This window comes from Ursus americanus, chromosome 3 (genome assembly GCF_024610735.1).
Source record: "Ursus americanus isolate L20-20 chromosome 3, mUrsAme1.1.p, whole genome shotgun sequence".
NCBI classification, from domain to species: Eukaryota; Metazoa; Chordata; class Mammalia; order Carnivora; family Ursidae; genus Ursus; species Ursus americanus.
The window spans coordinates 21,431,124-21,445,010 of record NC_142129.1 but is presented as its reverse complement, the minus strand read 5'-3'; the positions used below and the strand labels follow the sequence as shown (position 1 = coordinate 21,445,010).

Genomic DNA, 13,887 nt, shown 5'->3' with positions numbered 1-13,887 from the left:
CAGGAATATCTTTCCTGGGGCGCCTGGGTGGCACAGCGGTCGGTAAGCGTCTGCCTTCGGCTCAGGGCGTGATCCCGGCGTTCTGGGATCGAGCCCCACATCAGGCTCCTTCGCTAGGAGCCTGCTTCTCCCTCTCCCACTCCCCCTGCTTGTGTTCCCTCTCTTGCTGGCTGTCTCTCTCTGTCAAATAAATAAATAAAATCTTTAAAAAAAAAAAAAAAGGAATATCTTTCCATTTTGCTAGGCTTGCTTTCTTAAAAACAAGATGGGTTAGTGTTCCTTGTTCAGCGAGAGGACAATCTGAGGCCGCTAAGGATGAGGCTGTCTCCCAGCCCTGCCCCCATCGAGGCTGAGGTTTGTATAGAAGCTCAGAGCCACACCCGTTGAGGGTCCATGATTTTAGACTGCTCTTCTTTCCTGCATCAGTACTGATAGCAGACAGTTTGTTGGAGCTAGACTAAAATACGCTTTCTTCTGTCTAGAACATCTAAGTTGCAAGTCTTAAATGAACACGGTATGAGAGTCTGTTTTAGAAGGAAGTGACCGAGCTCAAAGCAACACTAGGCATGACGTGCCTTGTTTATCTATCTGTTCAAACAGGTATAAAACAAAAAGAGGCCTGTGCATTTCTTGTCCTTATTTTCAAATAAGAGCTGGATCTATTTGAATGGCCAGGGAGGAGAAGATAGTTTGATTTAGAGTTGGCATGGGTTTAGGGGAAGAAATGTCTTTGTAGCTGGTCCTAAATATTATGGTAACTTGGACTGAGTTAGTCTCCGAGGGAGAAGTCGCCACATGTTATAACAGAAGCCACTGGGCTTGGCAAGGAAGGGAATGAAAGAATTGCAATTAAAGCAAAACCATTTCTCCATCATGGCGAAGATGTGCTGGCCAGGACGATTCCCTGTCCTCTTTTTCCAAGGCCGGTCCCATTAAACACTGCCCTTTTAAATCAGCCTTCACCATATTCTAGAGTACTAACTGCTGAGATGAATTTTAATTTCTAATGAATTCTTAAGGAGAACTTTTTATTCCTTCCTACTAAAAAAAGAATAAACAAATCAACAGACCGATTCAAAAAGAGGACTGCCAGAAAAACAATTAGAGTTTGAGAAGGTTGCGAAGGTACATTTTTCAAATTTATCTCTCATTTTTGTGGCTCTAATAAGACTGTGTTCTTTTGATGTATGCTCCACATTTAAATTTAAATTTTGAAAAATTACATTCTTGCCTACATCTTGCCTTGCTATCTTGACGGGTCATTCCCAAACATAAACTGCCCTAACTTTGAGGCTTTCAAAGCTACAAGGAGGTGCATTCTGGGACAATGCAGGCTGTTAATGAATTTTTACTGAGTGAATCTGCATTCTTTCCTGGCTTGATTTGGATATAAATCGTAAGGCTTCTTATAGTAACAATAATGGAGTTTCCAGCCAGCCAGGTTTAAGGTGAAAGAAAAATTACAAAAGGCATAAGCCTTGATTCGTAGATTAAGTATGTACACAGACCCGTGTATCTTACGAACTATACAAGCCCAGAGGTGACTCTGCTAGGCCATACCATTTGTTTTATGAAGAAAGAAAGAAAATTCACACTATTTACTCCAGGTCTGCAGAAATCATCATATACTTGCAGGATTAAAGGCAAGAATCTGAGGTTAAGTATTGTATGCTGCTTATTTTTATATTTTTTGATCAAACTCATCATAATTTAGTATTTCCAAGAGGAAAAATAAACTTATATAATGGTGCTGACTACAATATCTAGTTTCCAGTTATGAGAAGCAAAGGAAATGAACTTTGAGAAAAAAAAAATGGGACAAAATATAAATAACACAGCGTTGCTTTACAAAGTGGCTTTCCATCTATTTCATTTGAAAAGAAAGGAGATACGTTAACTAGATAGGTGAGGAACAAAGGGGGGGGTGTGTGACTACGTGAGTGTGAATAAACATGGGTGGCTGTGAAAGTGCGTGCACGAGTGTGTGTGAATGTGAGTGTACATGTGAGCGTGAGTACACACGTAAAAGAGAGAAAAGACACAGGAGAGAAAGAGAGGGAGAGATCTGGAATAATGGAAGAAACAGAGACTTTAGGAATGTCTTAAAAACATATAATTCGACGTTTCCTTAAAAAGCACCAATATTATTTAGATGTTGTCCTAGATCGGCATAGAGTACAAGCTATGGAACAGCAGTCCTGAGTGCTATGACAGGCATGGACAGAACATCATATAGAGGCCTTCGGGGAGGGAGATCTGTCGACAGAGCCATGCAGCACCTTGCTGAAGGCCAGGCTGATGTGCTCATCGAGTAAATGTCCGCCAACAGGTGCCGGAGGGCTCACTCCACGGGAGTCCAGGGTACCCCCAGCAGGTCTGGGCTCTCTCCCTGGCCCACAGCTGGTTGGTGGTGATCACAGAGAACAGAGTGAGTTCGTCACTCCACATCCCTGCATGAGGTACCAACTGTGTGTCAGGTAGTGCACTTGGTAGATGCTGACATATGGCGGTGAAGCCAGTGAGGAAAGGGTCCTGCCCTCATGGAGCTTACAGTCCAGCAGGGAGGAGCCGAGAGTCCCAGGGAGGGACAGCAGGGAGACTGGGAGCATCGGCTGGCGTCATTAAGATAACGTGTAAATCCTGCTCTGCTACTGACCTTGGAGACATTCTTGAACACCCTAATCAGGGCTTTCTTTAAATGCGAAATGGGATGATAATGTTGAGAAGACTCCATGAGGTATGTCTGTAAAGCACTTGTACGAGTTCTGACGACACTGGGCCCAGGAAATAGCAGTTAGGAACCCAGGGACAGACACACAGAAGTTTGCTATCTCCTTCCCCAGAACACCCCTCAAACTAATGGACAAGGAACTAAACCACATCACCACTTTATCACATTTCTGTATGATTGTGGCAAATCAGATGGCCACCAGCACTACTAGGCTAGACAGGAAAGTCTAGTTGCTAAAAATAGACCCCAGCAAGAGGCCCAAATTGCTGCTGTAATGGGTATGTTTTCTGTTTCTTAAGGAAGTGCCAGCAGGTATTATCAGATGGCCTCTTATAACTTAAATAACTTATACGCATTTTCTCTTTTAAAGCAAACCCCATTAAGGGGTGGGTGCCTGGGTGGCTCAGTCAGTTAAGTGTCTGCCTTCGGTTCAGGTCATGATCCCGGGGTCCTGGAATCGAGCCCTGCACTGGGCTCAGCGGGAAGCCTGCGTCTCCCTCTGCCTCTGCTGCTCCCTCTGCTTGTGAGTTCTCTCTCTCTCTTAAATAAATAAAATCTTTTTTAAAAATTTATAAAACAAACCCTATAAAAAGTACCACTACCACAACGAATGTTCTGGATGATGACTCCACAGGAGAGATGAGGAGCTATGCTCAGGACATCTATGCTGAGAAGCAATAGAAGGGGGTGGTTAGGAGCACCAGCCCTGGAGCCAGGCTGCCCGGGGCGCCAGGCGCCCTCTATCACTCACTACTGTGCAGCAAGGACCATGTTGTTCACTGGGACTCAGTGCTTAAATCTGTCACATGGGGACAGTATTAGAGCCTATCTCGCTGGGTAGTTGTACGGATTAAAATCACAAACACCCACAAAGGAATTAGATTAATACCCAACATACAGAAAATAGTCCATAAATGTTAGCGACAATCATGCAAGGCAAACCCAGCAGCTTATTATCTTGTTAATAAAAACATGAGAGCCAACTACTGAGACAACAACTGAAACACAGCAGAGGAAATCAGGTTCTTTCTTTGGTTCTCCCATCAATTTTATGCACCACCATGAGTACACCACGTCCCCTCTGCAATTCGCTTTCCTCATCTACACCACAAGTTATATACGAACAGAAGCATGAATATGTGTGCGTGTGAATGTATGTATATATGCATAGAGACCTGCGGCAGTTTTTCGTTATATCACAGCAGCTGAACAACTTAAAGTCTGTACTTCCCCATCTATGATAGGGTTCTCCAGAGAGACAGAAACAAGTAAGATGTGCGTGTACAAGCGTGTGTGTGTGTGTGTCTGTGCAAGTATGGCGGAGAGAAAGATGGAGAATGACGGAGAGATTTATTTTAAGGAACTGGCCCAGGTGATTATGGGGGTTGACAAATCTGAAATCCTCAACCAGGCTGGTGACCCAGGGAAGCGCTGTGTGGCTGTCTGAGCTGGAAGGCCGTCAGGAGACGGAATTCCTTGTTCCCGGGCGGGGTGGGGGGCGGGCACCAGTCTTTTTCTCTTAAGGCTGTCAACTGCATGAAGGTAATTATGGAAGACAATTTGCTTTACGCAGAATCGACCGACTTAAATGTTTAACCTCATCTAAAAATACCTCCAGGTGACATCCACACGGGTGTTTCACCAAATATCTGGGTACCGCGACCTAGCTAAGCTGACACATAAAATTAATGATCACACTCTCCTTGCAAGAGAGAGGATGTTCAGATGGTTCTCTGCTGCGGGAAAAGCCCCTGGAACGCACCGCAATTTCACTCTTGGCGATCAGATTAAAGCAAGATATTCGGATGAGGCACCCACGTCTCTTGAGGTGAATTCTAAGTCTGAGCAAAACCTGTAAAGTAGGGACGCCTGGGTGGCTCAGTCGGTTAAGCGTCTGCCTTCAGCTCAGGTCATGATTCCCAAGGGTCCTGGGATCGAGCCCCACAACGGGCTCCCTGCCCAGCTCCCTGCTTCTCCCCTCTCCCTCTGCCTCCTGCTCCCCCTGCTTGTGTGCTCTCTAACAAATAAATAAAAATCTAAAAAAAAAAAAAAAAAGCACAAAAAAACCTGTAAAGTAGACGTAGAAGATGGCATGGGGACAGCAGAATGAGCCAGTCCACAGAAGGGACAAGCCTTTAGAACAAGGGCTGCAAACTCCGTCAGAGCCAGAGCGCCTCTGTAACACAGAGGAGTGACACAAACAGGGTGGGGGGTGCGTGGAGGGCACAGGGCACACCACATCCACAGAGCTATGACACCCCAGGCCTCTGTACTTACATTACAGAGTTAAGGTGAATACTCAGGGAATCATGCTTAAAATGTGATGGCATGTGTATGTTATATATTACACAGGATATACATGATTCGTTATTTTAACATGTCTTAGTTTTCATCTTTGCTTTTATTGACCATCATCCGTGTCTCACTACTGTGCCCAAGGCACTGCTTTACGACTCACGTAGTCCTCACAACAACCCAATGAGGCAGGTACTCATTTTACAAATGAAGCACAGAAAGGGTAAATAATTTGACCAGCAATAGGACACACGGTAGAGAATTCTAGAAGACTGTCGAAGAAATACCAAATGGGGTGCCTGAATGGCTCAGTCATTTAAGCGACTAAGCCTTCAGCTTAGGTCATGGTGCCGGGGTCCTGGGATCGAGCCCCGCATCAGACTCCTTGCTCAGGAGGGAGCCTGCTTCTCTCTCTCCCTCTACCCCCCACTCCCCCTGCTTGTGCTCTCTGTCAAATAAATAAATAAAATCTTCAAAAAAAAAAAAAAAAAGAAATACCGAATAGTAAGATTCACTATTAGCTGCTACAATAGATTCACTCCTCAAGCTACCACAAGCCCTTTTCTTCCCGCCAAAAGTGTGCTACAAGTGGGGTTAAACTTGCTGCTCTACCTGGTGGTTCCCATACGCTCCCCAACTTCTTGCCTGCCCTTCACCTCCGTCGCTCCAGGGAGCTGCTCTCTCACAGGCACTAATGACTCGGGGCTCATCGAGTGAAGGTCGCTCCCCATCCTTTCCTCCTGAGCCCTGCATCAGTGGGGCGTTGCTCAACACCTCCTTCTTCGGCGCTGACCTTCTTTGGTCTTCCAGGACTCTGAACTTCCATGTTTTCCTCTCTGAAACCACCTCCCTGATCTCCTCCCGCCCCTGAACTCCTCTCAGAGGTCCGGCCCTGGGTCCTACTCATTTTGTCTTTGTGCCCTTGCTTTTCTTCGCTCGCTAATGCGGTCTGTCACACCGTCCGTGGAAATCACATTTTCAGGGCACACCTCAGTGCCCAGCCTCCGTGCTTCCTCCACACGTGGTGACTAACCTCCGCGCTGACCCTCTCTGCTCCGAGTCCAGCCAACAACCTTTGTGACCCCCACCTCCACGTGAAAACCCCCTCATCTCCCACAGCCGGCCTCCACCCTCTGCTTCACCCACCTGCTCTCACGACCTGGTTCTCTTATCATCCCTCGAACACCCTCGCTTGTGCAATAATAAATCTGGACATCCACTCTCTGGCCGCAACCTCCTCTCCTTCAGCTCTTGATTACTGTATTCACCAATTACTCAGGATACCAGTTACTCAGGATAACCAAACCTAACAATTCTAAACCCCAGATCTGATCCTCCCACCGTGGCCTCTAGTTAAGTACCAGCAACAACGCAGCTGTCTGTCAGAAACCTGCATGTTGGGGCGCCTGGGTGGCTCAGTCAGTGAAGTGTCTGACCCCTGATTTCGGCTCAGGTCGTGATCTCATGGGTCATGAGATGGAGCCCCACGTCAGGCTCCCCCATCGGCAGGAGTCTGAGATTCTCCCCCTCTACGCCTCTCCCTACCTGTGCTCTCTCTCAAATAAATAAGTCTTAAAAGAAAAAAGAAACCTGTATGTTGACTTTTAGTCCTCTCTCTCATCTTCCATATCCCCAAATTCCAACATAGCTACCACCCTCAAATATCACCCAGCCTCCCTCTCTATGCAGATCGCCATCATCTCTCACCCAGATTCCTCTCTCCAACGGTCTCCTAACCTGTTTTCCTGCTTCCAGTACTTGCTTCCCTACAATCTCTTCTCCAGCAGACAAAACACTCTTTTATTTATTTATTTACTTACTAGTTTATTTTTATTTTAAGTAATCTCTACCCCCAATGTGGGGCTCAAACTCACGACCCCAAGATCAAGAGTCGTATGCTCTTCTGACCGAGCCAGCCAGGCACCCCAAAATGGTCTTTCTAAATATGAGTTCTAATCATGTCACCCCAGTGCTTAAAATTAACCAACACTTCCCTGCATTCCTAAGATAGTAACGTGGGGGGGCGCCCGGGGGGCTCAGTCAGTTGAGTGTCTTGATTTCAGCTCAGGTCGCGATCTCAGGGTCATGGGATCAAGCCCCGTGTTGGGCTCTGTGCTCAGCGCGGAGTCCACTTGAGATTCTCTCCCTCTTCCTCTGCCCCTCCCCCTCGAAAATAAACAAATAAAATCTTAAAAAGAAAAAAAAAAAGAAAGAAAGAAACTGGATTCCTCAGCGCAGTTTCTGGGGTGTTTCCTGATCTAGTGACTGCCTGCCTCTCTAGGCTTACCTGGGGCACTCATTTCACTCCAGTCACACTACATCCATTCTTCAGATGTACTGCGTTTCTCTCCTGCCTCTGGGTGTAGTACATTCGATTTCCCCTGCCTCGAATATGCCTTTTTTCGCTTTATCATGGCACTCATCGTTGGGTTTCATGTTAAGTACTACAACCTCTTCAGCAACCTTCTGTGTCCCCAGACTTGGTTACGTCCCCTGGATGGCTTTTCCTACAGGAATCTGCACATCCCCGTGCATTACACTCAACCCACAGAGTGGTGACGACCTCACTAGCCTGCAGCTCTGGGAATCAAGACTGTGGCTTGCTCACTTCCCACTGTATTCCTCTCCTATATAGCACTGGTCCAAAGGACACTCAACAAGTATTTACTGAATAAATAAACATGCAGTTCATTCTTAAACTCCGATCCTCCTGACTTTGTCCTGGAGATTCAGTTCCGCATCTCCACTCACCTGATGGGACACCTTACCAGCACCTAAACTTCATCATGTACAAAACAACAGAGATCACCTTCTCTCTCATGTCTGTTCTCTTCCAAACCGAGTTGGGTAGAGAGAACAAGGGCGTGGAAATCAGGGCTGTCTGCAATGCCCTGTTCTATATCCTATTAGCTGTACAACTTTAGACAAATCTTTCTCCAAGCCTTATGTTTCTCATCTCTGCAATAAAGACAAAAACAGAACCTTGTAGAACTAGATACGACTGAATGAGATAACGCATGTGAAATGCCTGGCAAATGGCAGAAAGTAATAAATGGCGCCTGGGTTCTAAAATTTGAAATTAGTTTTGCTTCCATCCTTCCTCCCCACCGGCCAACCTCTGTTATCCGGGCAGTTCTTAAATCTAGTTTTCTCCATCCCAAATGTCCCTCCTCATCTGGGCCCTCTTCCCCTCCCCTCCCTGGACTGTCTCACCAGCTCGCGTGGCTTCACGCTCTGATTCTCTCACTAGCTGACCGCCCCACATACTGACACCAGACGAGGCTTCCTCCAGGAGAGCTCCCACTGTCACTCTCATGACCAGAACTCTTCCACTGCTCCCCAGTGGCTTCGGATTAAGTTTAAATCATGTAGTCGTCTGACATTCATGGCCTTCCCGGATCTGGCCTCAACAGACCTTGGCTGCCTTATCTTCTCATTAGTCACTTTTACACACACGGTTGCCCGGCAACAACAAATCAGTTACTGCCCACTCTGTCCACTGGAATTTCCCATCCCTGTCTCTAGGCCTTTGCTCAGCTTTCCTTGGACTCGGACACTCTCCCTCTACGTCTTCAAGTCCAACACTACCCTTCTGTCAATGTCCAGCTCAAATGCTCCTTAATCCATACAATATTTCTTGATCATCCTGGCCATAGCAAAGCTTTCTTTTCTACAAACGTGCGGTGTATTTAGTTCACTCTCTATATTAACACATTTATCTCTCACTCTACATTCATTCTGTCTCCTGTGCACGGAATCTTAGTGCAAGCTCTTCGAGGGCAGCCTCGTTGCCACGCCCACGTGGCCATGCACAGAGAAGCACCCAGGAAGTGGTGGCTGAGTGCACAGCCCCACAGAGTCCTACTGGTAGCACCAGCATCTGCGATCTATAGCCAATCAGCTCACCTGATCAGCTCCTAGAACTGTGCCTGGCATAGAGGGTCACGACACAGGAAACTGCTAAATGAACTTATCCACAGGGAGATCAACTATTGTCTACAGGACAAATTCTGTCCCCATGGCATAAAACATGAAGGAGGACGTGAAGAAGACTTCTCTCTCCCACAATACTCAGAAATGCCAGCGAGCTTCAGGTCTCCCACAAGCTATACGGCTGTTCTTAGCAATAACTATGGCACGTCACGCTTTGGTATACTGAGTATTTCAGAAGTACCTAGTTTTAACATGTAAATAAGAATCATTCTTCAAAACGGTCTCCTTTGGAGAATAACAGAGCTATTCTAACAATGTCAAAATATATAGAGTCACACCTTGGGGGGGGGCGGAGAGAGAATCTTAAGCAGGCTCCACACCCAGCTTGGAGCCCCACTCAGGGCTCGATCTCACAATCCTGAGACCATGATCTGAGATGAAATCAAGAGTCGGACACTTAAATGACTCAGCCACCCAAGTGCCCAAGACGTCTTTTTTTTTTTTTAACCAAAAGAAATTGTAGTTACAGGGGCGCCTGGGTGGCTCAGTCAGTTCAAGCGTCCGACTCTTGATTTCAGTGGTCATGATCTCAGTGTCATGAGACTGAGCCCTACATTGGGCTCCATGCTGGGCACAGAGTCTACCCCACATTGTTCCCCTCTCCCTCTCTCTCCCCTCTGCTCCTCCCGCTGCTCACGCTCTAACAAATAAACAAAATCTTAAAAAAAAGATTACTACAGAATGAACACCTTTTCTCATAAGGCTCTCAACTGGCTGAGAATTTATTTCAGAAATAAATTCCAATCTCCTCATCCTTAAAATAGAAAAGGTTTTTTTCAGGGCTTTCATTTCCAAAATTCTATTATGTAAGCCCCTTTATAAATCATGTGTACAATTACTCTCATTTTTCCATCAAATTTTATTGTAACCCCACCATGGGCCCTAGCAACACCACGTGGGCCTCTATTAAGAGTACCTGTCAGGATGTAGTGTTATGTCTGTGTGCGTCATTTATCCCACTCAACTGTGTCTTCCTGGAGGGCCAGGGGCATGGCATGCTCGTGTTGGAATCTGCAGTCCTTACTACTGGAACGTAGTAGGTGCCTCAGTAAATGTTTACATGAATCAATGACTCAGGTCAGTTATTTGATCATAAGTCTTTTCATCAGACCTAATGTCTGGCTCCTTCCTCTATTCTCAAAGGACAGAATTTCTACCACAGGGGGTAATAAAAAAAAAAAAAAAAGGATGGAAGGCTCTTAAGGCAATAGCGAACAAAAGCTTCTAAGTGTGTCTTTGGCAAAGATGGCACTGCTGTAAAAGCAGCTTAAATTCTGCCCGGTTGACAGGGTACTTTAAGGAGGCAAAATTCATTGTCATGCCTGTGTGTCCTTTGTTATGTGCATTAAAGCATTAATCACGTGACTTCAGAGTCACACATTATAGATGTGCTTCATTCAATCTGTTTATTTAGTTCCCCTGAAATAAATACAAGACGGGTAGAACCAAATTAGTTTTTTGTTTTTTTTTTTTAAGATTTTTATTTATTTATTTGACAGAGATAGAGACAGCCAGCGAGAGAGGGAACACAAGCAGGGGGAGTGGGAGAGGAAGAAGCAGGCTCATAGCAGAGGAGCCTGATGTGGGGCTCGATCCCATAACGCCAGGATCACGCCCTGAGCCGAAGGCAGACGCTTAACTGCTGTGCCACCCAGGCGCCCCTGAACCAAATTAGTTTTAAATCACACCTTAGCAATGACAGCTGCCAAAGCACCTCGTCAAGATGCTACAGTTATTACATAAAAAAGACGAAAAGACCTGCCTGACCAGCATGGTGTAACCTTCAGTGACTGGGAAATGGGCTATTTTCCATTCCCCTCCGATCATGCAGACGGAAGTCAGTGTCTTCAGAGCCTACATACTGCTCTTCCCAGATTCAACAACATAAGCACATCTATGAGAAAGCTCATGAGAAGTTGATGACAAACTGGGGGGGAAAAAAACCTTTAAATAAAATTACAGACATGACTCTCACATTTGGGCTTTCCAAACACCAAGGACTTAAGAGACATAACATTTCCTTGTCACAGAAAGTACTAAAACCCAGAATATTCTGGAAAGTCCAAATCTATTGCCTGGGCAAGCTCAACAGACTGCATCAGGACTGAATCTTTTTTTAAATGACTGCTGACACTTTGCTTAAGTACATAAAAACTGAAAACAGAAACAAACAAAGGTTTTAGAATTTTTCAGTTATAATAAAGCTTTTATCAAAGATGAAGTATTACTTCATAGTCTCTTAAATATTTCCTGAGAGCAGCACGTATTCCTTCCTTTTAAAGAGGTGGAAACTGAGGCAAGAAAGCTGAATCACTCGGTGAGAGCACTCTACATTTCAAAAGCAACGAAAAGCCATAACCCCAAATTAAATTCTCCAATAACCTATTCTTATGAGAACGGGGCTAAAAGGCTTACTGCCTAACTAAAGGATAAACAATGTGAACTATTTCAATGACTGGGCCAGTAAGCCTTAGTGCACACTGAGTAACAGGGACACGGGTTAACACCCTTGCCCACAGTCTCCCTTGTGATGCCGTGTGTGTATCATAGTTAACAGGTGGCCTTGATTTTGGTAAGAACAGTATTTCTCTAGATCCCCACTGGACAGTGACATGCTGCCATCTTCTGATTATGCCCAGTGAAGGGTAAACATTTTTTCATGAACAAGTAAAATCAATAAAACTAAAAATCCCCACTTTTCCTGCCAGTAGCGTCCTCAGGAACAAGAGCGGCAAAGACACCAACACAGAGATTACAACACTCTCAGACATAATTCGAGCAGAATTCTAAATGGATAAGCACATGTATTAAACTTTTTTTTTTTTTTGCAAGTGCCTTGCATGCTTACGTTACTATTCATTCTGCGATAGATCATCAATGACCTTCTGGGTCACTGACTAGGGAGAAAGCGGACTATAAAAAAGAGTGGGAGAAAAAATAAAGGGGGGGTGCTTCCTTCCACCCCAGGCCCCCTACTGCCTTGAATGAAAGAAGACAGATGGCAGCCACCTTTCCCTTTAATTAGGAGGGGCAGCTCAGAAGGGGACAGCCCTGTTCACTTGGCACCATCCTTTAACAAACCGCTTCGATGGTAATGCTCTGCTCATTCACCCTTGTTTCAAACTGTTCTCAATCTTTAATTTACAAACCAAATCTCGGTAAATTTAATTGTGATTAAACTACAGCTCTGAGCACAATACTATACATAAAGAAGGTATTTAAAGAAGTTTGCTGAATTAATAACTCACAGACATTCATATTAAGGAGCATGGAGTGTTTTAAATGAAAAACAAGACACCCCGGGCCCTACCACCACCACTTTGGAGATAAAATGTGAATTCCCAGGGCACAGAAGCTCTAACTTAAATTCACACTATTCCACACTAGATTTAGAAATAAGATCCCTGATTTCTGCTTCCAGGGCCGCACCATAGTTACACTGCCTCCTTCTACCTTCTAAGTGTCATTGTTTGAGTTGAGAGAAGTCAAGAAAACTCTACGGTAAAAACAGTCCATTTTATGAGGAAGGATAATCTAGTTACAATTCGCAAATTACTCTGCATTTCCATTTGTACTGCATTTTCAAAACCACAGAACTTGGGATTAAAAATGTATTGAGCCATGCAACCGCTCTGGAGCTAGCATCAGGTAAAACTGGACAATGGGGTCAAGCGTCAGAATTAGGCTGGTGCCCTAAAGTCTTCTGCAGAGGTGATGATGCCTCTGAATTATTTGCTGAAAGCCATACATTTTCTATAAATCTATAAGGCATGACCCTTTTTAACATGAAGGAAAACTTCAGTTTCTGTTGACAAGTTTAGGTCTTTCTTTATACGTTGTTATCCCATTCTTACATGAAGTCTGTTTTTTGTTTTTTTTCCCAACATCATTAAATAATTTGTAATCCTCAGCCCCTTTCCATTTCCTGACAGGTTTTTAAATTACAGCCTCTTGTCCAGGCACCATTCCCGCCCAGTGTCTACAGTTCCCACAGGGGACTCTGTTTTCACGTGTGTCTCCTCCTACACGCACTCTTTCTGCTTCCCAATGGAAATAAGGACAGTGGGACTGTTTTTGCTAGATGTGCTCCTGGCTGTACCACATAAAAAGCTTTGCCTCTGTCATTGTCATTTAATTAGTGGCAAAGTTCTTGGGCTGTTTAGGAAAAAAAATAAAAAACAGAACTTTTTGTTTTCTAATTGATAACAAATTTCAATCTCTTGCTATCTCCTACAAGCAAGCCAGCACAGCGCTAGATACAGGAAGAGAGAGAGAAAAGATAAAAGAAGCAATCAGCTATTTAACAAACTTCATATCCTACTTCCCAATGAAGGGGAAAAAACCCTAGCATTTGCCAGATATTGAGTGTCTAATATAATGTCAGCAAGAGAAAACATGTAGGAGCGATTGGCTAACAAAGAAACAAACAACACTTACTCTGTTTTCCAGCACAGTGAGCAGGTCGGGAATGAGACGAGGGTAATTCCTTCCTCGAGGCCCCTGCTTTCACTTTGAAAGCTGTGTTTATGCTTACGCCCGGATTTGCTGTGGCACTCCAAAATGCCTGCACTTTGCAGGATGCCCCAGGTTCACAGTTCATCTCAGAAGCCCCAAGCAGGAGTCCCCAGGACAGATGGCGGTGACCTCTGGGCACCACGCGGCATCACGGCTGTCGTTAGTGCACACACGCCCGGGACACCCACTTGTTACCTCAGGAACCAGGCCACCAGCAGGTAACTGCTCAGATGAGTGTCCAGAGTCTCCGGCCTCTAGCATTCTCAGGTTCAAGGTTGGAAAATGCATGGAGACGAGAACCACGCAGTCAGCTGTATTCTGCGCCATTAACTTTCTGGTACGGAAATGCCTGT

The 13,887-nt window shown here is 45.1% G+C and overlaps 1 long non-coding RNA gene across 23 annotated transcripts in view; it reads right to left on the bottom strand.

Moving 5' to 3' along the window:
* The window catches only part of LOC123788947 (uncharacterized), a 208,557-nt gene that overhangs the window by 47,852 nt on the left and 146,818 nt on the right, over positions 1 to 13,887 (bottom strand). For 21 of the 23 annotated variants that reach the window (XR_015723849.1, XR_006778619.2, XR_015723856.1 and 18 more), the window contains one exon: positions 1 to 13,887. This exon is cut by the window's left edge. This is a non-coding gene — a long non-coding RNA (uncharacterized LOC123788947). The other 2 variants (XR_015723859.1, XR_015723855.1) reach the window with 1 other exon arrangement.